General features: G+C 44.4%; 1 protein-coding gene across 3 annotated transcripts in view; it reads left to right on the plus strand.

Annotated features, from left to right (window-relative positions):
* The window catches only part of PHKG2 (phosphorylase kinase catalytic subunit gamma 2), a 556,437-nt gene that overhangs the window by 429,897 nt on the left and 99,610 nt on the right, over window positions 1–26,930 (plus strand). The gene's annotated exons all lie outside the window — the stretch shown is intronic.

Raw genomic sequence — 26,930 nt, forward strand, 5'->3', positions numbered from 1 at the left:
GTTCTCCCTTCTTTTCCCCTCCCCAAAGCATTTTTCCAAACATTGATGACATGAAGGAGGGCATATACTTGAGTCCCCCACAAATCCAACAGATTTTGAAGAAGTCCAATATTTCCAGATTTTCTTGCTCTGTCATATGTCACAGATATAATTACTGCATTTTAATCCCAGATTAAGTTGCTAGTTTTATTAATGTTCTTCTCCATCACCTATATCCTGTCTCTGCTTCATTTCCAACATACTCTTGACTTTCTAGCTAACTCTCATACTCCCTTCCCTTCTCTCTAAAAATTTTCCATTGAGATACTGGAAAAGGTTTCACAGGTACAAATCTCTCTGGGATCTTTACCAGAAGAACAAGCAGCAGAATCTCCTTTTTCACAGCTCACTTTTTGTTGGACAAATTTTTGTATGTCCTCCTTAGCATGCACTTCGTCAAAACATGATTTTGTCCCTCCAGGGAAGAATACCTTAAAGACAACTGGATACAGCAGTTTGAGTCTCACATCTGCATCTCGACATTCCCTAAGTAGTGGAATGAATTTATTCTTTTGCCTGGTGTACATTGAGTAATCATTCAACACAAGCACTCTGCTGTATCCCACTTTTAGTATTTTGTCCTTCTGCCACAGTTTTGTCAGAATCCTCTCCTTCTGCTGGTAGGATTGCATCTTTACTGTTAAAGGTCTAGGTTGCTTTCTTATACCTAGGTTTGGAGCAAAACACTATGTACCCTTTCAACTAACAGCTTCTGCTGTAGAATACCAGTCTAATTGCTTATTTGTTCTTTCATAAAATTAATGCGGCCTGTTCCTTCCAGCTTCTCTGGTATAGCTAAAATTCTGAGGTTTTCCATACATGCTCTGTCCTCTAATTTTATTATTTTTTGAAACATCTCTTCCCGAGCAGTCTCATATTCAGCCAGCCTTTTCTTCATTTCAACCTTGGATTTTTGCAGCTGTATAATCTCATCTGAATATGTAGAGCTTCTTCCATTTTCCAGCCTTTTGTTGTTTGTGTTGATATACTCCATCAGTGTTTTGTTTATTTTAACTAGGTCTTTATGCAGTTGTCTTGTGTCTTCCTGTAGGTTATTGGAAGTCATGTCTGAAGGTTGTATTGCTTTTTGCTGAACAGCTGCAGAACTTTCCCCAGTCAGTGTTTCTTCCTCACTATTTGTATCTGATTTTTTTTGCAGGTCTTCTGTATTTCTTTATCCCTGGCATCCAGGTAGTGCACCTACTAGCCAGTTATGAGACTTTGCCATGCTAACTAGTTATGCATCCCTGTGTGGTCGTCTTCAACAACAAATAGCTTTCAGCCACACGAGACTGAGCATTGACAAGTCTGCAATGCTCTTTGATGTCTGGGGTTGCATGCATGCTACACTGAATGGATCAGTGTGCTTCTACTCTTGGCCGACAGGGCTGGGTAATCCGCGCAACTGCATTTGTGAAGCTTGGCAGGATGAATGTGTTTTTATGGGAACAAATAGATGCTTCCCCTAAATCAAGGAGACAACGTTTGTCTTTTCGGCTTTTTCCCGGTTAGGGTTCGCCACAGCGGAACTCCGGTCCGCTAATGATTGGCAGTAGATTTTTATGGTGCCGAGTTGCCATCCCGACGCCCAATCTTCAGCGAAGGCACGCCCATTCACGCATGTCTTTCTGAGGCCACTCGACCACGGGGAGGACATGCAGACTCCAAACAGAAGGCACTCCAGCCGAGAATCGAACAGGAGAAACTCTTGCTGTGAGGCAACAATGCTACCGCTGTACCACCGCGGCTTTATATGTTACAAATTTATATACCTATTCCTCTTCTAGTGCCAGCCTTGAAGGATGTATAGTCGGCTGCCTGTAACAACCCTGATTTACAAACGTCAGTTACCCAAAAAATTAGGTAGGCGTTACAAAGTTTTTCAAGCTAGTTGGACCCTGCACCAATGTCAACATCTACACCGGCAGGCAATAGCGTCCTGGTGACAGCCAACCCATCCTCAGTGGACAAGGAGGGAAAGATTTTGGACTGATTTGATAAGAGAATTTTTTCTTCCACTTTGGCATGTAGGATTTTAACTGTCAGGCTCATATGTGGAAGTGTATGCTTTTTTACATAGACATTCTGAGAGACCCAGCTACCAGTCTTCCCCGTAAAGGTAGTACCTATTTCAGTATTGTTGTTTCCGACATTTTAAGTATCTAAACACGCCTCAAGAGTGTGTGTGATTATGCAAATACTTTGTCTAGGGCCTCTGCTACTATTGCTGTTTTGAGAGGTATGCCTGGGTACCAAATGAAAAGTTTTTTGATGAGGAAAAGTCTAAAATTTTGAATTCAGCCTTAGACAAAGAGGTTTTATTTAGCTATTCTACTACTCTGGTCATCAGACAATTTGGTGAGAGAGGAAAATTAATTCAGAGAGTTTCTGTGATTTTTCAGCCAATGTACAGATCTTCCAGACAGTCTTTCACACCTAAGAATACAAGTAGTCCCAGTCTTCTCTGGCCAAACAGGAAAACAAAAGGAGCTGACAGAGAAGGTAAGCAATAAGAAACGAGGATCCTTTCTAAGAAAGGGACAGTCTGCAACTTCACAATGACTGTCAGCATCCCCCATTCTCTCAAAACCTGTTCCAGCAACTGGCTTCGTACATTCCCCTTTGGCAGTGGAGTGTGACAGACTCATGGATGTTAAAGATGGTTCATGAAGGATACAGTTAGCACCTGCTCCAAAAGTCTCCTTTTAGGGAAGTTCCTCCCTACCCTCCGTATCAAGCAGTATTTTTTCTTCAGGTTCTTCAGCACATGCTCACACTAGAGCCAGGACCCTTCAGAGGGGCAAAGCTTCTGTTACAGAATGTTTCTGGTACCAACAAAAGTCTTCTAGGAGACCATTTTTAGATCTTTCCTTCCTAAATCTGCATGTAGTAGTTATAAAATTCAGGATGCTGATTCTTCAGTCTGTTAACTTCTACTCCAGAGGGACGCTTTATGGAAGCACTGGACATAGAATATGTGTACTATTACATTCCCATAGTTAAAGGCTTCATGAAAGTAATCAGATTTTCTGTGTTTAGTTACACTGTCCATTGTCTACATTACACGTTGGGTTATGTACTTCATGAATTGTTTACAAAGTGTATCTCCAGTCATAGCATTGCAAACTGAATGGCATTCACATTTTCCTAATGTAGAAGACTTGCTTGTCTTTGCAGAGTCATCACACAGATGTAGTCCATAACAATGGATTTTTTCTCTTCTTACAAAATCTGGGATTCCACATAAACGTTCAGAAATCCTCACTGACCAGGTCACACAGGATTGTCTTTTCTGGATGCCTTTATACACTCTGCTGCAAAAGAACTTTTTGATGCAGGTGGTGGGAAGTCCAAATGAAGTGTTAACAGCTTCCCACTGCTCTTTTGTGGTGACCACTGATTGCTGTTAGTGCTCTAGTATGTAACTAGAGCTTAATAGTAGTAAGAGGCACTTAATAAATGTTTAAGAACCTTTCCAGTGTCAGAAAGGTGCATAACAAACATACCTTTTCCCCATATTCAGAGCATAATTATAGTGATCCATGCACTACAAGTCATTATATTTAAAAAACAAATATACTTCCAGACCCTGGCTGCATTCACAGCTGCAGCTGTAGAAGTGAAGTTTGCACAGACTTACTGAGGGCTTCTGCCCTGGAACCACCTTTTCTACAACTGGCCCTGCTCAGAAGGGTGCACAGAAGGTTGCTATAGCTTGAGCTTGTGTGCGAGTGGTGGGGCTGGAAACAGAGGTAATTATTTCTTAAATTATCATTGCAGTCAAACCTCAGAAATGTGCACAGATGTCACTGTAACTTGTTTGGGGCTGGGAAAATGTGGTCTTTGTTTCTGTAGTTCTCACATTTGAACCATAGAGGTATTATCTACAGAAGGTCGCTATGGGCCTTTGTGGGGCTGTGGCACTTTAGTCATTATTTCTTTAACTTTTCACACAATCATGTCTCACGGGTCTGTATACAACATTACTGTAGCTTATGTAGGGTCAGTGAACTCTCTGTGAACAACAGGCTGGAATACATAACTCTGGTCATTGTTCTTTTTTCTCACAATCACCTACTAGAAGTGTGTACAGGTTGCTAACTTTTTGGCAGACTGGGTAAGGAGGCACATTGTGAGTATACATCTGTGATCACAAGTTAAAATATGTTACTGTTATTCTGGTTATCAGATGAACGCACATATGGTGGTAGCTGTATTTTAGGGGGTGGGATACGAGGCAAGCCATTTGATGTTTTACGCCAGTAATGAAGTATATGACTGAGCCTATTTATTCATTCATTTTCATCCTAATCTAATAACAGAGGTATACACAAGAGGTGACTGTCTTCTTCTTTTTTTTTTTTTACAACTGGGAGAGAGATGTTGTTTTAAGATACAGTAGATATATCTTTCCAAGCATTTATCTTCTCAGTTTATTGGGAACCACTTTTTTGTCAACTTTGATCGATAAGCCTTGGGCACAACTTATTTCTTCTTTGAAAAAAAAAAAAAGACTGAATTTCTTTAGTTAGTTGTGATTTTTGTCCAGGTTACAATTATAACAAAAGGCAGGGGGAAAGCTCTAAAATGTATTTCACACCGTCTAGAATCCCATACCTTCTGAGGCCCAAGCAGCCTGCAGACTGTTTAATTCTGTTATTTCCTCCACAGTTACTGTACTGCAGTCTTGTCAGTTTAGGGAGTGGTGAAAGGATACAGGAACAAATGAAGAGCAAGAATTAATTTCTTTCTCTGGGCACAATTTTTTTCAGGTCATATTTGTCTCAAAAGGTTGGGGGGAAAGCTCTAAAATAGAACGCAAGAGCATCTGGAACCCATTGGCTTCTGGGGGTGGGGTTGGGGCTGAGACGCTGGCTTCCTTTCATTATTTCCTCTGGTGTAAATTTGGCCGTTTAAGACGTGCTGAAGCAATGCAGGAAAAATCAATATGGGAAACCAAGACAAAAAAGTTATCTGAATGGTGTCACAGGACCAAGATGGGGGGAAAGTAAGGAAGTAAGGGGCACAACAAGGGTATGGGGGGGTACAGTGGACAGCGGGGGGGGGCAATGGAGTCCTTTTCCCAGTCACTCCGTACATCAAAGACCAAAGTCAAAATGCTCAGTAATGCCATGGATCGTCCCATTCAAGTACATCACACAACATAACCATGTTTGTTACTCTTTATAACACTAACATCTGGATAAGAAAAAATTTGCAAGATGTTTGGTTCTGTCAGATTTCTGGTCTTTAACAATCCTTTTGATTGTACATTTATTACCAAGTGTCATGTACCTGGCTGCTTAATAGTGTTCAACATGCCCTTGCAGGCACACTCCTCAAGCTGTTTAACTTAAGCTAAGTTATTGGCTTTGTCCCTGATGAGTAGTGCACTGCAGTGGTGATCCCTTCAGTAAGGGTGGCCCTACAACTGACCTGGGTAGTTAAAGCCCTGTCAGCCTTCCAAATCACATCTGCAGAAACTATGGCATATATTCTAGCTAACCTCATAAACTGTGATATCAAGACTCTTATTTGACGTGAACCCCAACAGTTTGGCTTTGTGAAGGGTCGATCCTGTCTATTAAACCTTGTAAACTTCTTCAAAGGGTTCAGAGGCTGTAGATGGTGGCCATGCAGTGCATGTATCTTGACTTGGTGAAGGACTTCAGCAGTCCCTCATACTGGCATCATGCAAAAGCCAATTGTTGTAAAAATCAACTCACGTTTGGTAACATGGATAGCAAACTGGCTGAAAGACAGGGCCCAGACAAGTGTGAGTTGCAGACGCCTCATCTGTAAGTATGAAAGGGATCAAGGGTGTCCCTCAGGGCTCAGTGCTGGAAAATCTTCTTTTTGGTATTTACTTCTCTGATCTCCAAGTGGAGAGCTAGGACCTCTGGCTAACAAGTTTGCAGATGACAGCAAACTGGAGGAGGAGGATGATTAGTCACAGCATGACATCTAAACTCTTTTCAGTGAATTCTGCGTAGTAAACCCTTGGATTACTAAAAATTAGCTCAAATCTAAATTTCTAAAAAGTGTAGTATCACTTTTGGTAGACTATCCCTCCCCTCCTTGTATTGTATACACCACCCCTCTCTTTCTCATACTGTACAACACACAATTACAAAAATGAGAGTTTTGTCAGGGATCTAGATACATAGGCTGATATTGCTCTGTCCTTTGACCATCATGTGACAACAGTTGTCAGTAAATCCTTTTATTTAGGCCACCTAGTTGCCAAAGGAATTTTATTGTGGTCTGAAAAAGTAATCACTTCCTTATACTTAGCATTGATCAGGACAATTATTGAGTACAGTGCTCCCTTTGGGAGTATACCTCATTTATCCTATCAAACAATTAGCAAGACCCTTAAGGTTCTTAACTAAAACGATCACAGGCCTAAAGTCCTTGAGCAGTGAAGATGTGCTGGAAGTGACTTTTGAGGAGAGATCTGTCTTGCTTGCTGCACCATTAGAGACCCAGTCATCCTGGACCTCCTGCGTCTCTCAAGTCTAATATCTTCACCAGTACTCAAACCAAGGACCTAAATCTTCACCAGCAGATAAATACAGCAAAGTGGAGAAGCATGTTTATAACACAACACTTCCAAAACCTTTAGAACAAACATTATCTGTATGTTAAGCAATGCAGTTGGGTATCCACAGATTTACTCAGGGTTTTAGTGGTATGGTACTCCTGGAGATGGAAGTGCTACCTGAAGAAAGGTCCTGGCAGAATGTGACTGGTCATAAGATTTGCTGGTCTTGGAATAACTGTGACTCTGAACTGTTTTTTATGGCTTACTGCCATACCTTGTCAGGAAATTTCTGTCTACCTTCGTAATGGTCACAAATAGATAGCAGGAAGTCGGTTTAACAGTACGAATGAACAGTTAAATACAGCAAAATGATTATTACACTAGAAATCAGTCTAGCTTCAGTCAGATGTACGGCTGTGGCAAAGTCTACCTAAAACAGGTTATTAGGAGAGTTAAAGCCTATCTTTTACTCAGTGGGCGAAAACAGTAAACATGCAGGTCTGTGCCAACTTATAAACATACCTGTTAACTGTACAAAGTATTATGTGAATATAATGTTTTATTGTACATGTTCTTCGTGTTTCACTGTTGCAGTCATCACTTGTGGGATGTCCTTCAAGGATGCATCTGCAGTCCTTACAAATGGGTTGTCCTGTCGTCAGGCAGCCCTTCGATCGGCCGGATTCCAAAGTCTGGGTCTGGCCTCGGCTGATGTCGCACTTCACCCGACGTCATAGCTGCAGTTCTTCGGGTATAAAGGTATCAGCCGACGCCATTTTCCCCAGTCTTTCTTGCCGCGTGGCGCCCGAAGCAGAAGCTGTTCGCAAGTGCCGGTCGGTCAGAACCAGAGATTACTACTACCGAAGACTTCTAAAAAGCTAAGTACCCCGTTGGGGACTCTTTCTTGCCTCAGCCGATGTCAGAAAAAGTGAGTAACTGTTTAACTTGTGGGAAACAAATACCTCATAAAGATTTCCACTCTTACTGCCTACCTTGTTTAGGCCCAGACCACGACGTAGCAGCTTGTCTAGCCTGTGCTTCTTTCAACCGACGGACGCTTAGATGTCGGTCGGAATTTGCTGAGGAGTTTTTCGGCTCCGCTTTTGCTTACATTATGCCGTCGGAAACTCCGACTACGCAAATAACTAAAAAGCGCAAGGAAAAGGACCGACACTCGCGGTCCGCGGTTTCGGCCGAAACCGCGGTTAAGCCAACCGCGAGTGTCTCGGTTTCGGCTGAAACAGAGTCCACGGTTCTTCCTTCGGCCGAAAGCTTGCCTCCTACCGAGGCCTCATCCAGCATGGCTGAATCTGCTACTGAACTCCCACCTGCTCTTGCAGGTTCACAGGATTTATCTGATACTATTCCTTTAGATATTTCTACTCCAGCACGTGGAGCTGCTAGGCCCCCTGCATCCATGTCGATTAAGGCTTTTGCCAGGGCTAAAGCAGCAAAATCTACCAAAACTGTGCCTGCTAAGACCCCTCTCACAGGCCTAGCTCTAGTTCTCAAATGCTTAGTCTAGCAGAGGATCTCATTTCTTTGATCAGGGGATCCCAACCCCACCCAGACAGGGCCTCTCACCCACCTCCAGAGAAGAGGCCTAGAGCAGAACCCCCTGTGCCAGTTTCTTCAGATGACTCCTCTGATGATTCAGATAATACAAATCCTCCAGAGGGCCCTTATTCTCCTTATGAGGACTCTGATGCAGAAGAGTCCATTCCTTCTGCCTCTCCGCCTGAGGAATTTTCTTTTGGGGAAACCTTGCATGCTATGAGGGAACAATTTCAATGGCAGGGCCAAGATTTTTCAGACTCTAGGAAAAGGCTTAGAACCTTTTTGCATTTGCCACAGCATAGGCCTTTAGCCATTCCTCCAGTACTTACTGTTGTGGATGATGCATTTAATGATGCTTGTACTGCTCCTGATTCTCTTCCCCCGGCCCCTGCTAAGCCCGATAGGTACTACAGGGTTCGGACACACATTATCATTTGTATAAGGCTCCTTTTGCAGATCCTGAAACTATCTCCCAGGGACCCAAGGCTGTAGCAGCTACCTCTGCCAAAAAAACCCTCCCCTCTGAAAGGGAATCTAGGGCCTTAGAGAGATGGGGTAAAAAAGTTTACACTTCTGCTACTCTTTCAGCTAGGGCTTTAAACTGTCAATTCCACATGATTCAGTATCAGGAATTTATGTTAGATCAGTTAACTAAAAAACTGTCCTCGGATGAACCATTAGACAAAAAATCTGTTCAGGAAATGGTACATAACATTCAGCAGGTCAGTAATCATTCCTTAAAATGCGGCTATGATGCACTGGAGGCTTCTTTTAGATCAGCTATGACTGGTACAGTGATCAGAAGGGTATGCATGGTTAAAAGAGCAGTCCTTACCAGACCATGTTAAATCAAAGCTCCCAGATGCTCCTATGGATAAGCTCAATTTGTTTGGCTCCCCAGCACAGCAGGTGCTGAAGAAGGTGGAGGAGAAAGCAAAATCTGTCCAGACAGTCAAGGATTTCTTGCAGGTCCAGCCTCCAAGGTTTAGTAGGAACTGGCCTTCCAAGAATTGGTCCTTTCCAGACACCTCCAGAGCCCAGAGAGGCAGGAACAGGTGCTCAAGAGGCAGGGGTCAATCCAGAGGTGCCTACAGGGGACGTCAATGGCAGACTAACAACCAGCGAGGTACTGCCACAGATCCAGCCACCACCACTTCCACAGGACAATCACAGTGACTTGGCTCTGGCACCGCCTACCAGGGAACAACTAGAAGCACCCTTAGGCGGAAAGCTAGCCTTATTTTCAGTAAACTGGCACTGCATAACAGGAGACAAATGGATTTTACAGACAATAGACCAAGGTTACAGGTTTCACTTCCATACTCTACCAGGGAAGAGAGAAATGCCAAACCTACCTCCAAATCAGAAAACAGAAGCTCTACAACAAATAAATCACTTACTAAGCATGAGAGCTATAGAAAGGGTACCGTCTATGGAACAGGGGCAAGGATTTTACTCCAGACTCTTCCTGGTACCAAGAAAAGAAAACCAATGGAGACCTATTCTAGACCTGTCCGCTCTAAACACATACCTCATTGTTCCAAAATTCAAAATGCTGACCCTACAGCAGCTTCTTCCCATGCTGGGCAAGGAGTCTTGGCTGGTAACTCTAGATCTCAAGGAGGCATACCTGCATGTCCCCATACGACCAAATTGCAGAAGATACCTCAGATTTCTTGCAGGATCAGAGCATTATCAATTCTCAGCATTGCCCTTTGGCTTGTCTACTGCGCCCAGAGTATTCACGAAATGCCTGGCATCAGTAATGGCTCATTGCAGGCTTCAGGGAATTCAAATTTACCCTTACCTGGACGACTGCCTGTTACAAGCGGACAACAAAAACAAATTAACAAAAGATTTGAAAAAGGTCATTTATCTACTGCAAGCCCTGGGATACACAGTCAATATAAAGAAGTCAAGGCTGGTACCATCCCAAAGGATAACCTTCTTGGGTGCAGAGCTGGACACATCAAACCAAATGGCATTCCTAACAGCAGAAAAACAGAAGCACCTCCCTCTCTACTTCATGGCATTAACAAAGCAGAACCAGCTAACAGCAAGAAAAGTCCTGCAAGCCTTGGGTTTCATGGCATCCTGCATAATATTGGTTCCACATGCCAGACTGCATATGAGAAAGTTACAGTGGTACCTAAGGAATTTATGGTCTCAGCACAAGCACAGCCTAGAAACCCTAATTCCAATAATTCCATGCCTGAAGCAAGAATCCCAATGGTGGGCTCAGGCCTGTCAATCGAACAAAGGACTGCCCTTCCACAGACCTCAACCAAGCCAGACCATCACAACGGACGCCTCAGACCTCGGTTGGGGGGCACACATGTTGGACAACTGCATACAAGGTTTATGGACTCAAGACCAGCTGCACCTGCACATAAATCAAAAGGAGATGCTGGCAGTAAAACTGGCAATTCAGACATTCAGACCATTTCTTCGACAGGGTCAATTGCTGATAAGGACGGACAACACCACAGTTATGTGGTACATCAACAAACAAGGAGGCATGCATTCATACCCTCTATGCCGGATGGCAATGGACCTCTGGAATGTGGCCCTGAGCTTCAACATTCAGTTACAAGCAATATTTGTACCAGGAAAAGAAAATATACTGGCAGACATCCTAAGCAGAACTACCACGGATGCCCACGAATGGATGCTGCATCCAGACATCTTCAAAACCATTAGAGGGAAATGGGGACTACCAGAAATAGACTTATTTGCATCCCCACACAACCACCAATTGAAAAAATTCTGCACGAGGGCATACCACCCACTTGCTTGGAAGATGGACTCCCTATCCTTCAGTTGGCAAAACCTGACAGCATATGCATTCCCACCTCTTCCTTTGATGCACAAGGTGCTATTGAAGATCAAAGAAGACCGTCCAAGGATCATCCTGATAGCTCCAGACTGGCCGAGGCAGCATTGGTACCCATTACTGAGGAGTATGTCTCGGGAACAAATATGGCCTCTGCCCCTAGTTCCCTTACTGCTAACACAGAGCTAACTTCAAAACCCTGCATCCAAACCTAAAAACACTGCAGCTGGCTGCCTGGAACATTGCATAAGGCAAAATAACCCAGATTTATCTCAAAGGGTTAAAGACATTATCTTGGAGGCTCGCAGACCCTCAACAAGAAAAAAATATTCAGCAAAATGGAAAAGATACCTCATTTGGAGTGCAGCAAAAGGAGAAAATGTGTCACTGGTAAACATAGCTAACATCCTGGAATACTTGGCAGAGCTCTTCCACAATGGCCTGTCCTATTCTTCCATTAAGATTCATGCATCAGCTATTTCAGCAGAATACAACATGGACCCACATCCTCTGCTCAGGCAGTTTCTGAGAGGAATTAAAAATGTAAAGCCACCTAGGAAGCCACCATTGCCCGCATGGGACTTGAACTTTGTGTTAGAAAAGTTGACACTCCCTCCTTTCGAGCCAGCAGCAACAGCAGAATTACAGTACTTATCATGGAAGACTGCTTTCCTGCTTGCAGTCACTTCAGCAAGAAGGGTTTCTGAACTACAGGCATTAATGGCAGTACAGCCCTTCCTTATCTTCCATCAAGATAGAGTGTCCATGAGAACTAATCCTACTTTTATGCCAAAGGTGGTCTCCAGGGTATCTTTAAACCAAGCTATCCACCTACCTACATTCTTTCCCAACCCACAGAACAAGGGAGAAAGGCTGTTGCATACCTTGGATGTACATAGACAATTGCGTTACTACCTGGACAGGACCAAGAGCAATAGAAAAACTGACCAGCTACTGGTAGCATATGCAACAGGAATGGAAGGAAAAGCAATTTCAAAACAGACAATCTCTAAGTGGATAGGAAATTGCATTAGATTTTGTTACTCTCACCATGGGAAGAAAACTCCAGAAAACATCAGACCTCACGCTACAAGAGCTACAGCCACTACCACAGCTTTTTTACGAGGAGTGGCTACCAAAGACATTTTAGAGGCTGCTACTTGGAGCTCCGTGCATACATTTGCCAAGCATTATAATCTACCCTTATACTCCAGATCCCGAGCAGGTTTTGCCACTGCTGTTTTGCAAGGGATCTTAACTACACCATAATCTTATTACTCCTCCTCGGCCAGTTTGGCTATGGTATTCTACCCATTTGTAAGGACTGCAGATGCATCCTTGAAGGACATAGTACAGTTTTGTACCTACCATAAATGTAGATGTCCGAGAGGCATGCATCTGCAGTCAGGATTACCCACCCTCCTTCCCTCTGTGGTACTCCTAGGGTATTTGCCCATCTTGTAGCTAGCTGGGGAATCTATTATGGTGTATTTGTTTGTATATATGTACATACATGCTTATTTTTTGTTTGCTCTCTACTATTTGGAACCATTTGCATTTATCCAAATTTAGCCTTCCTAGAGGGCACCTGGCATCTGGGGCAAGAAACACTGAGGAAAATGGCGTCGGCTGATACCTTTATACCCGAAGAACTGCAGCTATGACGTCGGGTGAAGTGCGACATCAGCCGAGGCCAGACCCAGACTTTGGAATCCGGCCGACCGAAGGGCTGCCTGACGACAGGACAACCCATTTGTAAGGACTGCAGATGCATGCCTCTCGGACATCTACATTTATGGTAGGTACAAAACTGTACTTTATCCCTGCTGGGTAGCCCTCTGCCAACCCGAATACCAGAGTAAAGCGTCTGCTGCAGGTTGCTTGAGACTGATGTCAGGTCATCGGGGCTATAAAGAGAAGCAGCTAACACCATTACATCAGTCTTTCTTGCCTTGTAGCCTGAAGCTGAAGCAGTTTACGAGTGCGTCAGTCAGCCATTGCAGAGTGACGAGAAAATCTACTAAAGCTAAGTGCCCCATTGGGGGGTCTTTTTCTTGCACTTAACCAGTGTCCAAAAAAGTAAATAATTGTCTATGCTATGGAAAACAAATACCACACTGAGACTTCCATAACCTGTGTTTGTGACTTGTCTAGACCCAGGCCACAATGTCCCCGGATGTTGGTTCTGTGGTTTCTACTGTGGAAGTTCCTAAAAAAAGAAAACGAAAGAGAGGGACCACAGAAGGTTAGGCCCACAGACGACACAAACTTGAAGTCAGTTAATCTACCGTCAACTAGCACCGCGGAACTCAGTGAAGTGCCTGCGCAGCCCATGATGATGGCTGTACAACCACCACAGGCCTCTACTGAAACCCTTTTGGAGTCTGGTATGCTGCCGGATCACGATGCTCCTCCTGACGTGCCGTCATCAGCCCCATGATTTGGTACAGAGCTGCTTTGCAGGCGCCGGATTCCGAGGAGGCCTTTCACATGACCAACACCAGACAAAAAATGACTGCCACGCCACCAGCCAAAACAGCCAAAAGAAAAAGGGACCTTTCTCCAGAGGTCCTGTCAGAGCCAGAGTCAGAGGACTCCGAATTTCTGGACTCAGACACTGAACAGCAGCCCCTAACTGCTTTAGAGGATTCAGATGCCGAGGAATCCATTCCTTCTGCATCCGCTCCTGAGGATCTCTCATTTGGGGAAACTTTAAATACTCTCAGAGAACACTTCCATTGGGAAGCTCAGGACTACCGTCAATCAAAGAGGAGATCGAGAGCGTTCCTGGACTTACCACAGCACAAACCCTTGGCCTTCCTTCCAACTGGATGTAGTTGAGGATGTCTTCCTGGAGTCTGGCCTCAACCCAGATGCCCTCCCTCCTGCACCTAGAAAGCCTAAGAGACACCACAGGGTTCCGGATACCAACAAGTATTTATTCAAGAATCCTGCAACCGACCCAGAGGTCATTACCCAGCTGCCCAAGGAGGCTAGGGTCAGTTCCTCCAAGAACCCATTACCCTCTGACAAGGAGAGCAGAGCCTTGGACTGATGGGGCAAAAAGGTATACACTTTGGCTACCTTAGCCATTAGAGCCCTCAACTGTCAATTGCACATGCTTAAATATCAGCAGAACACATTGGAACTTTTAAAGCAGAAAATTTCCTTCTTACCAGAGCGAGTACTGCTTCCAGAGAACTAGGAGATCGGATACACTCCAGCTCTCAAGTGGCAAAACATTCCCTGCATTGCGGCTTTGATGCTCTAGAAGCTTCTAGCAGAGCTGCTGTTTCGGGATCAGTCATTAGGAGGCATGCATGGTTGAGAAGAACAGCCTTTGCCTGATCAAGTTAAATCAAAACTTCTGGACGTCCCCTTGGATAGGGAACAATTGTTCGATCCTAAAGCAGAGGAAGTAATAAAGAAAATGGAGCATAAGGCCAAATCAGTGCAGACAGTCAAAGGCTTTCCTGCAGGTGCAACCCCGTAGATTCAGTAGGAACTTTCCCACCGAGCGTTGGTCCTTTCCTGCCCAAACCAAAACTGTCCAAAGGAAAGGATGCAGAGATGGACCCTCCAGGCAGCAGCACCAAAGCCAGCAGAGGCCTAGACAGGGGACCTCCACCACTTCTAGACAAGGGAGTTCTAAGTCCACTCTCTACCCTAAGGATGCACAGTGACTCCCCCTCTCCCCCACACCCCACCCTCAGGCTAGGAGGAAGGCTGTCCCTATCCATAAAAAAATGGCAAACCATCACAACAGATCAGTGGGTCCTAAATATTTTCCAGGAGTGCAAATTCTCCTTTCAAGGAGAACCCAAAATTATTAGGTTATCCAGACATACCAACAAATCAGAGAACAGACTCCCTCTGCCAGATTCAGAAACTCTGTGCTCAAGGAGCAGTGGAACCAGTTCCAGAAGAGCAAACAGGAAAAGGGTTTTATTCAAGGTTGTTTCTAGTACCCAGGAAAGAGAGGGCACATGGTGCCCTATTCTAGACCTATCCATATTAAATCTATCCCTCCTAGTGCCAGAATTCAAAATGCTAACTCTTCAAATACTATTGCCAATGCTGTCACCAAATGCTTGGCTAGTAACCGTAGATCTGAAAGATGCCTACCTCCACATCCCCATAAGGAAGTCCTGTAGGAGCTTACTCTGCTTCAGAGCATTTTCAATTATCTGCTCTGCCCTTTGGCTTATCCGCTGCTCCCAGAGTCTTCACCAAATGCCTGGCTCCTGTCATTGCCTTTTGCAGACAGAAAAGCATACATATTTCCCTCTATCTGGATGACTGCATCATCCAGGCGGACAGCAGGGAAAAACTCCAACAGGATCTATCTTTTGCCCCAAACCTCCTAGCCTCTCTGGGATTTACCATCAACAAGGAAAAATCTCAGTTACAACCCAGAAGACGGATAATCTTCCTGGGAGCTTTCCTGGACACCTCCTTCCAAAGAGCCTTCCTCTGTGCAGAAAAGCAGAGCTTTCTCCCCTATACTTCTCCCAGCTAGCTCGCAGGACACACCTCACAACAAGAAGGTTTCTGCAAGCACTAGGGTGCATGGCATCCTGCATTCTAGGCTACACGAGGAAACTGCAGTGGTACTTAAGGAGCCTATGGTGCCAACATTCTCAGTCACTGGAACACCAGCTGCCTCGGATTCCCAGCCTTCGGAAGGAACTTGTATGGTGGACAGAAGCTTTTACCCTGAACAGGGGTCTACCTTTTGTCACCCTCCCACAAGGTCAGACCATCACCACAGATGCCTCAGACATGGCCTCAGGGGCTCACTTAGGAGACGTACACTCAGGGCACCTGGAATCAGAGGGATCTAGCCCTGCACATCAACCTGAAGGAAATGATGGTGGTGCACAGGGCTATTAAACCCTTCAGAGTCCACCTCACTCCAGGAGTGCTCTTGATCAAAACAGGCAACACTACAGTCATGTGGTACATCAACAAGCAGAGGGGTGCACACTCCTACCCCTTTGCCATCTAGCCATGCTAATCTGGCAGACTGCCTCCGTGATGGGATTTCATCTGATAGCCCAGTACATCCCAGGGGAATACAACACCCTGGCAGGCCACCTCAGCAGAAGTGTCCTGATCCTTCACGAATGGCAGCTACACAAGGAAACTTTCCTCAGCATCACACACCTTTTGGGGGTACTGGAGTAGACCTCTCTGCATCAGTGAAAAAGTTAGTTGACCAGGTTCTGTTCCAGGGAATTCCACCCACAAGCTTTGGAAGGTGGATGCTCTCTCCTTTTGTTGGGACAACCTGTTTGTCTATGCCTTCCCTCCCTTGCCAATGATTCCCAAGGTACGTCTAAAATTCGGGGAGGAAGTGCTAAGGGCTGTCCTCATTGCCCCAAACTGGCCCAGGCAGCACTGGTATCCTTTGCGCCTCACCCTGACCAAGGAATGAGCCTGCCTCTCACAGACAAACTGCTAACCCAATAAAAAGGGTCAGTACTGCATCCACATCTACAAACTCTCAGCCTATCTGCATGGCTTATACCCCAGAAGCGGATATCAGGCCACCTTTGAGTAAGCAGGTTCTGGATATCATTAAGGAGGCCCAGCACCTGGAAATCCTACTCAGGAAAATGGGAAAGATTTACTGCCTGGTGCCAAACTAAGGGAATTAGCTCCCAAGCATCTCTCAAGTTAGTCCTGGATTACCTGGCGGAGCTCGTGCAAGAGGGATTGTCCTACTCCTCCATCAAAATTCATGCCTTACTGTCTGTGCATTCCCCTACAGAGCTATCCATGTTCTCCCAGCCCCTGTTAAAACAATTCCTTAGAGGGGTGTCACATCAGACCACCTATAAGGCCACCCACTCCAGCATGGGACCTGAACTATGTACTGACAAATTGACTTTACCACCTTTTGAACTAGCTGCTTCAGCAGAAATGAAGCACCTCTCTAGGAAAACTGCCTTCCTGCTAGCCATAACTTCAGCCAGGAGGGTTTCCGAGCTGCAGACCCTCATGGCCATTGAGCCCTTCATTATCTTCCATGCTGGCAAGGTGTCTCTTAGAACCAATCCCACCTTTATGCCTAAGGTGGTATCTGACGTGACCCTTTGTGTCAATCTCCCAACCTTCTTTCAAAACCCGTAGAATAGTGGAGAAAGGATTCTACATAAACTGGATGTGCACGGACAGCTTAGATACTATCTGGACAGGACCAAGTCCTTCAGAAAGACTGACCAACTGCTGGTCAGCTTTGCCCTGGGGCAGAGGGGGAGCCTATATCCAAGCAGACAATTTCTAAATGGATATCTCACTGCATCCATTTCTGCTACTCCTTCCATGGGAAAATACCTCCCAAATCGGTCAGAATCCATTCCACTAGGGGAGCATCTGCTTCCACTGCCTTCCTCAGAGGCATCCCTACCAAGGATATTCTAGAAGCTGCCGCCTGGACATCTGATCGCACCTTCACAAAACACTACCAGCTGCCTCTCTACTCCAAATCCCGGGCAGGCTTTGCTTCTGCAGTCCTGCAGGGCATTGTGTCTTCCACCTAGATCAGTGCTACCCTATTCTAAGGCTTCTTCCCTTCCACCCTAATTTTCAGCTTTGGGAATCTTCCCACAAGTGATGACTGCAGCAGTGAAACGCGAAGAACATAGTACAGTTGTGTACACGTACTATAAATGTTGATCTTCGAGTGTATTCACTGTTAGTCCTCCTTCCCCATGTTATTGTTTTAGTTGCATCATACCTAATGGGCTACTCTAGGTTGGCCTTCTTCAGGCCGTCTTGGCAGGGCCGCTGTAGGTTGGGGGCAAAAAAAACTGATGTAATGGTGCCGGCTGCCTCTCTTTATAACCCAGATGTCCTGACGTCTGTCTCAGATGAACTGCAGCCGACGCAGGAGGGAATTCCTTTACTCTGGTATTCAGGCCGGCCGAGGGCTACCCAGCAGGGATAATCCACAAGTGATGACTGCAACAAGGATAGACTCGGACATCTACATTTATGCTGTACTTTGCATAAATTATCTTTACTGCTATTGATCTCAAGTTATGGCTAAAAAGAATCAACAGAGCAGCTCACGTACCAGGTAAACAAACCGCAATGAATAATAAACTGTCCAGAATTCTGCAGAGCATCCCTGATTTCACTTTTTTTCCCTGTCCCTTGTGAAATGATTTTCTGATAAATCACTCAGGATCATACTTCTCTCCTGTATAGAATTTCACAATATATCCAGGTTATTGCCTCATATTTCTGATCTGTTGGTAAAATTTGTGGTTGTCTTGCAAGCCATTGAGAACTGTGCCCACTAAATAATGAAGCATCCGATTCTGATACTTCATAAATTCAGGAAACGCATGCTAATGCAAAAACCTGTTATTGTACCATCTTTCTACATTTATAAGAGCAATGTTTAAAATCTATTTTTGATTTTTGACCCTTCACCCCACCCTCTGTTATTTTTGGCTTTGTCTGAAATTTTTAAGCAAATGTTTTGAGGAATGCAGAGGATTACTAATATCAGACATTGTTTCATACTTCTGTTAATGGAAAGCCTCTTCTATTAAAATTTTAAAAGAATGATGATTAAAATTGTCCCTGGTTTTGAGCCTTCATTACCCTGTTATTTTTGGCTTTTTAAAAACCTGTATAGGCTTTTCCATCATAACTGTGAGCTCAGGCAGCCAGAAAAAATGTGTACCAGCAAGCAAAAAGAGCAGGGTCCACACAGGGCAGTGGGCCCTGCTCCTTTTTCTTGCTGGTACACATTTTGAACTGTTTGAGCAGAGTACTTAAGAGAAGTAAGAGGTTTTTGTTTTTGCAGCCAGAAAAAAAGATGGTTTATCACTCAAATTGTCTTTTTCTGGTAGCTTGATCTTGCAGTTGCCTTGAACAAGCCATTGCAAATGTTTCTATGCAATCGTTACTCTGGAGGCATATTGGACATTGTGTTGAAACTGTGGGAGGGGGCTCCCCCCTTAGCCTATGGTTCCAGCACTCCTATTGTCAGGATTGTGTTTTTTTTTTGGCATCTGTGATTCTAATTGTTCATCTTGCAAGGTTACACGTGAGAATGATTCAATAGTATCTTAAAAGCAAGTAGTCCCAGCACTTGGCATCTTCTGGATTTCCAGATACCAATTTTTGGTTTTGTAAAAAAGGAACTGCACTAGTGAAGACTACATATGCAAGCAATTGCAGGCTCTGCCCTTTCACCTTAACCTCCACAGACCCCCCCCTTCAAATTTTGCGTGGGGGATAGTTTCCCTGGGGGAAAAGTTCAAGGCCTCTAGGATTCTTCAGACAGACCAAAATGCACACATGTAAAAGAGAATGTTGGCTGTGATACATGCCTTAAAACCTCATAATTTATGGTCCTTAGGACCTCTGCAGGTGATTACAGATAACATCACTGTGATATGGTACATCATCAAGCAAGGAGGTACAAAATTGTACCCCCTGTGCAGTTTGGTTATAATCACTTGGGAGTTAGCTCTTCAGTAATCTTTAACCATTTAAGCATCTTACATTGCGTCAGAGCAAAATGTAGTGGCAGACAAGCTGAGTAGGACCTGGATGACCCTTACAAATAGAAATTGAACAAGGGGTTCTTCAGGAATTGATCCAATTTTGGGAAACACCTCAAGTAGATCTGTTTGCCTCCCTTCAAAACAGACAACTCAAAAGATTCTGCTCCAGGACTCTCTGAAAATAGTCCTGGAAAACATGTTTTTTTCCCTTCCCTTGGACAGGAATGTTCCTTCATGAATTTCCGTATTTTCCATTGATATCCAGGGTAATTCTGAAGATTCAGAAAGACTCTCCAAAATAGTTATGGTGACCCTGTTTTGGCCCAGGCAGCACTGGTTCTCCCTTCTTATTGAATTGGCCAAGGGTAAATAAATATAAGCTTCCTTGTAAACTGGACCTAGTCGCATAGTATAGGTTCATAGGTTCATACTAGGCTATCTGCCCGAGGGCATTTACAAGCCTAGCCCATCATTTGTGGCTTACGCCACCCCTTTAGTATGGGGAACTATACCCATTATTTTGCTGTGCCTCTGTCGAGCAGTGACACTGAGGTAATCCCTGGGGTATATCTGCGATCTCCCATCCATTGGTCAAGATTTCTCTTGAACAAGGCCAGCGAGGTGCTCTGCCTCACATGTACCGGGATTTTGTTCCACAGCATAGGGAGTCTTTGGGTGATGAATCTATCCCTCCAGCACGTCCTGTTAATAGCCGTGTCAAGGTTTAAGTCTCCGCCCTTGTGGCTCTGATGGATCTAGATTTTTGAGGTGAAGCATATTCATCAAATCTGGGTTTGACATGGCCTTGTATGTTAGGCAAAGGTCACCTCTGAGCAGCGGTGGCGACTGAATAGAGCTGGAGTTCTTTCAGTCGGGCAGCATAGGACAGATTTTTGAGACCCTTTATCCTTTTGGTGAGGAACTTTTGTGGCCTCTCCAGCTGCTGCAAGTGTCGGGTCAGATACATTCGAATGGGGCATTGTACTCAATCATTGGTCTGATGAGTGATGAGTAAAGGGAGACTATGACCTCCCTTGATCTAGATGAGAATCCCTTCATGATAAGGTGGGCAATGTAGAAGGTCTTCCTAACTACTTTAGCTACATGGGTGTCGAATGACAGACTACTATCAACCTGGGTCCCCAGGTCCCTGATAACTTCTTCTGTGCTCAGTGGATTGCCACCTATTTGGTAGCTAGGGGTAACCTTGTTTTTCCCGAAGGGTATGACTATGCATTTTTTGGCATTTAACTTTAGGCCGTGGCTCTGGCACCAGTTATCCGTTTCTGTGAGACCCTTCTGAAGGATATCTGTGTCAGATGTGTTTTCTACTATGGCGCCCAGTTTGCAGTCATCTGCAAACTTTGTCAGCCATAACCCTCCTGTGTTTGCTTGTACTTGGAAAAGTAGATGCCAAACAAGAGTGGGCCCAGGACTGAGCCCTGTGGGACACCACTTGTGACAGGCTTTGAGTCTGACATGGCGCCAGCAGCTCTGACCCTGTGGGTTCTGTCACTCAGCCAGTTTGCAACCCATCTTGTGATGTATGGGTTGACATTTAAGCTGATGAGTTTTTCAATGATACCCGAATGGGGTATTGTATCGAAGGCCTTAGCCAGATCGAGGTAGGCTGTATGGACTGCCTTTCCCTCATCAATGGCTTTGGTGACTGTTTGAAAAAGTCAACCAAGTTTAAAAGGCATGATCTGCCTTTGACAAAGCCAAACTGGGTTGGATCCAAAGTCTGCAAATTCCCTATGTCTTTATTTATGAGGTCCATTATGATCCTCTCCATGGCTTTGCAGATAAGGCTTGTCAAGCTAATGGGCCGGTAATTTCCAGGGTCGGTGGAGGCACCGCCTTTGTGAAGTGGTACCACAGTTGCAGTGCGCCACTCCTGGAGTGCGTATCCAGAGGTAAGACTTTGATTAAACAGCTGTCCTAGCTGTGGGTTTAATTCCTCATTGAGTTCATGGAGCACACAGCTGGGGACACCATCAGGTCCCATGGATGCTGTGTTTTTTGCTTTGGAGAGAGCAGTTCTCACTTGGGCACTGGAGATGTTTGGGGGGCTGCAATCGTTTGGTATAGATATCTCTCCTCTTCGGGGGAGGGGAGAAGTTTGCACTGAACCTGTCAGCCAGTATGTTGGCAATGTCTGTAGGATCAGTAATCTTCACATCATTTTGAACTAGCTCTGAGCATATCTGGGAGTTTCCTCCCAGGTTTCTAACATAGCTAAAGAAGGACTTATGATTGTCTTTTGAGTCTTTAGCTATTTTTCTCTCGAAATTTGCTTTGGATGATTTTATGAGAGCTCTTAGTTTTTTCTTATAGTGATCAAGGGTGTCTTACCTTTTAAGGATTTTGCTCTATCTTGTAGTAGCTTCCTCCTTTTGTTGTAGAGTTTGTTTATGGCTGGGGTCCACCAGACTGGACGCTTGCCTTTGGTACAAAGAGTCTTTGTTTTGCTTGGGATTGCCTTATCCATGCAGTCCTGCAGGTGCTGGTAGAAGGCATTTGTAAGTGATTCAGCGGCTTGAGTACTGTTTTCCCGCTCGGGGGCCTTAAAGGAGACCACACTAGTCTTTAGAAGTGTGAAGTCGGCTTTTGAGAAGTTCTTTACTGTGGTCTTTTTATTTCAGGTGGGGGTGGGATGAGGACCTCCAGCGAGATTAGTTTGTGGTCTGATCTCACCAGTGAGGGGTACACCTCCGGTGTTGAACATTGTGCTCCCATGTTCGTGATGATGAGATCAAGTATGTTATCTCCTCTTGTGGGGATGGTGACTAGTTGTTCCATGGCATTTGAGTTTATGAATTCCAGGAACTTTTGGGCTAGGGTGTTTGGGCTTGAGTAGTGTTCCCAGTCTATATTAGGGTAATTGAAGTCACCTAGTATGATGGTGTTTGGTGATACATTTATCCCCTCTAGTGTTTTCAGGAAGGCCATGTGAGGTTCCTGAGTTTGTGAGGGTGGCCTGTAACATGCTACAATTTGCAGAGCAGTCTTGCCTATGGTTAATTGCACCTGGATGGTCTCCGATGCATCGTGCGTTGCCACCAGTCTTGAGGTGTGGGTGTCCTTGATGAATATGGATACCCCCTCCTTTCTTGGTATTGTCCAGATTTTGGGGCCGGAACGCATGATATGAGGTAAAACCTGATAGCGCTGGGGTGCTCTCAGGAGCCTTGAACCAGGTTTCTGTCACAGCACAGACATCGATGTTCTCCATACTGAGAAGGGCCTCGAGTGCGTGCATTTTGAGATTTAGACTTCTGGCATTGAGCAGCATTACCCTTAGTTTTTTCCTTTTTGTGTTCTAGGGTGGTAGGTTTAGAATTTGAGCCTTGCCTAAAAAGGCACTATGGGGGTGGCAAGAGCCTTTGCCAATATCCGGAATCCCAGGGGTGACAGGTGCAAGCCGTCCCTTGCGAAGCAGCGCGGCTTGTCCAGCATGTCATCCCAGGCAGACAGACACTGGATCCCCTTTGAATGACACCAGTGTTTAAGCCAATTGTTAAAGCTGATCATCTTATCTCTGTATTGTGGCATCATTCTTGGTGAAGGTAGGATACTGCTCAAGGTCAGGGTCATACCTGCCTGGGCTACATAATCAGAGCTCCTCAATGTTTCTTTTCATGTAGTCCAAGGAGGTACGTCTCAGGTCGTTTACACCAGCGTGGACAATGACTGAGTCATATTTGTACCTGCTGTTGAGAGACCTCAGTGCTTGCGTTATGTGGCGGATTCTAGCGCCCGACAGGCAGCTTACTGTGACCTTCTCCTTACTCAGTCTGGTGAGCGGGACGTCAGTGTGTCTGACTATGGAGTCACCAATGACTAGTGTGTCTGGCATTGTGTTTGGCCTTAAGGGCTGTGACTGTTTGACATTCTGACTGTGAGGTCTATGTGTTGCAGGTGTTGTGTTCTGAGGTGGTGGTTGTTTGGGTGTCTGCTTTGGTGGCCTCTGCTGTTTTGGTAGATTTTTGATCAGAGCCTCCGAGTATGTCTTTGTGTGTTTATGTGTATGATTTGAGGTTGTAATGGTACTATGTGAGACTGGGTCTATAGTGTGTGTGGTAACTTTCTCCTCCTGACTGGTCTTGCCAGTCCTATGTTGAGAGAGCTCAGCCTCCAGTTTGGCCGTATAGTTGCATCTCTCGCATGTATTTGTGTTTTGTGGGAGGAGGAGAGGGTTGTCTGTGTACATGAGGCAATTGTAACATTGCCTCAATATTCCCAGGTTCACCAGCTGAGCAGGAGAGGACACTAGCAACTGATCCCTCGACATGCTAGAAGGAATAGACAAAAAAACTTTAAAAAGATTCCGGGGACGTGGGTGACCGAGAAATGGGGGTTGCCTTTTGGGGTACTATCTATGACAAGAGTGCCGTATCAAGGTAATAAGTACTGTAGGAGCAAGTGCTACGTTTAACAGATAGAGAATAGTCTACTTGGAGTCAAGTAGAGATGATCTTTTTAATTATAGGATACGCTGATTAGATCAGTAGTATAGTTCGAGGAAGGTAGTTTTAAGGGAAAATTTGAAGAGTGGACTTTAGGTAGCCCGAATAGTTAAAACCTGCTTAACCGGAGCTGCCCTAGTGTGCAACGGTAGCAACTCCGCGCTAAATCGGGCTAAATCGCGCTAATGCGCTAAAGCGTGCTTTATAGCAGGGGGCTGGAAAAGACAGGAAATGACCCAAAATGGCCAATAAACTACAAGTTACTGCCTTAAACCACTCCTCTGAGGACAAATGAAGGAGTTATGGAAATGACCCCTAGTGGCCAATAAAACTACAGTTTCAAGTCAGTAACCACCTCTCCGGGGCAGGGAAGCTGCTCAATGTTAGTCACTGCCACTGATGAACACAGAGACCCTCCTTCAGCCCAAGCAAAAATGGCCTCACAGAAACTTTCAAACAGTTCAGGAACAGCAAGCCTGTAACTGAACTTTTTCAACTCCCAGAAAAGTGGGAAAAAAGCAAGATTTTTTTTTGTTTTTGTTTTTTACAGAGATAGCAGAGGTTCACAAGTAATATCAAGTTATAACAGTGCAGTAAATGACCCCACACAAGAGTGCTAGGTCAAGGACAGAAAATATGCAAGTTTTAAGAAAAAACGATTTAAAATTAAGTGCAAACAGGAAATTCAGCAAACAGCTTTTGGTTGTGCTCTAAATACAGCTACTAATACAGAAATCAAGTTTAACAAGCCAGAAAATGCTCAAGCTAGGCAGCTATGCAGAAAAACTTAGCAAATAAACAGAGAAAAATACTTAAAATCTCAAAAGTGGCTCCCTTCTTCTCTCAGCGTTTTTCCTCTTGGAGGGTGCTTCACCAACAGCCAACAAGCCTGAAAAGACGCTCAAACCACGAGGCAACTAGGTTTTAAGAGAGGAAGATGAAGGAGTTATGGAAATGACCCCTAGTGGCCAATAAAACTACAGTTTCAAGTCAGTAACCACCTCTCCGGGAAGCAGGGAAGCTGCTCAATGTTAGTCACTGCCACTGATGAACACAGAGACCCTCCTTCAGCCCAAGCAAAAATGGCCTCACAGAAACTTTCAAACAGTTCAGGAACAGCAAGCCTGTAACTGAACTTTTATAACTCTCAGAAAAGTGGGAAAAATGCAAGATTTTTTTGTTTTTGTTTTGTTTTTACAGAGATAGCAGAGGTTCACAAGTAATATCAAGTTATAACAGTGCAGTAAATGACCCCACACAAGAGTGCTAGGTCAAGGACAGAAAATATGCAAGTTTTAAGAAAAAAACGATTTAAAATTAAGTGCAAACAGGAAATTCAGCAAACAGCTTTTGGTTGTGCTCTAAATACAGCTACTAATACAGAAATCAAGTTTAACAAGCCAGAAAATGCTCAAGCTAGGCAGCTATGCAGAAAAACTTAGCAAATAAACAGAGAAAAAATACTTAAAATCTCAAAAGTGGCTCCCTTCTTCTCTCAGCGTTTTTTCCTCTTGGAGGGTGCTTCACCAACAGGGGAGTTTGCTGCACCCCAATCATCTTCAGCTAACCGTTTGTATGATTCAATTCTAATACCTTTTAGGCTCGTCTTTTCAGCAGAAGTGCAGTAGGAATGAAAGGACGCGAGGAAGCCTGTTGCTAGAAAATCTTTTAAGACTTGAGGAAGCCTGTTACTAGAAAAGCTTTTATGACGCAAGAAAACCTAGCTCGACACTAGTCTGGGATTATGTACCACTGATGCTGAAATATTTGAGAGTTCCTTGCCTTTGACCTTTCATACTTCTCTTTAAAGGTGAATCTTGTGGCCATTTCAGTGTGTTTACCCATGAAGCCTCTAATTTCGTCAGTGTTTTTCGTAAAATCATTTCTGAAGGGAGTTTTACACCTGAGACCACCATATAAACAGAATTCTTCTTCCTGGGATCTTAATTTTGTGCTGGAAAAGTTAACTACATCTCCATTTGAACCTACATATCAGGTAGAATTAAGGTTCCTTGCGTGGAAAACTGTTCTCATTGCTCTGTCATCTGCAAGAACAGTGTCTGAGTTGCAGGCTCTTGTGGTGGGTGGGTGAACCCTGTCTGATGTTTCATTGGGATAGCTCGTTATTTAAGAACAAATCCCTCATTCATGCCCAAGGTTATTTCAGAGCTTACTTTGAATCAGGCCATCAGTTTCCCAGTGTTCTCTCCTAACCCTCGGAACCAGGGGAAAGGATTCTACATACTCTGGGCATGCATAGGCAGCTCAGGTACTATCTTGACAGAACAATGCCCTTTAGAAAAGCTGATCAGAAACTTATTTCTTATGCTGGGAGTAAAAAAGGAGAACCCATGTCAAAACAGACTTATTTCTAGATGGTTCTCCTTGGCTATTGCCTCTTGTTATACCCACCATAGTAAATCAGTTCCAGACGATATTTTGGTACACTCTTTGAAGTTCTTGTCTTCTTTGATGGTGTATTGTAAAGGGATGAACTCTAGAAGCATTCTGGAAGCAGCTACGTGGTCCTCTGTACATACCTTTACAAGGCATTACAGCCTTGATTCTCCCTTTAGGTCTAGTACTGACTGCTGGGGTCATTCTCCTGTGATTCCTGAATCCCATACCCCCCCCCCTTTCTGATTTGTTTTTTTTTTTTTGCTGCTGTTTAGGTTTAGTTTCTTTCTTTGGTGTTGAAATTGAAGAAAACATTTTTTTTAGTAACTTGTGATTCCATCCCATTTTCAACTTTGCTTGTCATGCTGGTGAAAAGACAATACTTTAGGTTTGCTGAAAATTGTAGAATACGCAAATAAATAAAATAGCTATAATTCTACATAAAAAAGAAGAAAGTTGAAAAAATAGCAGACTGTAATAAAATATAGCCCCAAATGTTTTCAGTGGGGAAAAAAAATCTCTGAAGCATAGTGCAACTAACCAAAATGTCCAGTGTAGCCTGA

The sequence above is a fragment of the Protopterus annectens genome, chromosome 10.part0 (assembly GCF_019279795.1).
Source record: "Protopterus annectens isolate FY-2018-M chromosome 10.part0, PAN1.0, whole genome shotgun sequence".
NCBI classification, from domain to species: domain Eukaryota; kingdom Metazoa; phylum Chordata; order Ceratodontiformes; family Protopteridae; genus Protopterus; species Protopterus annectens.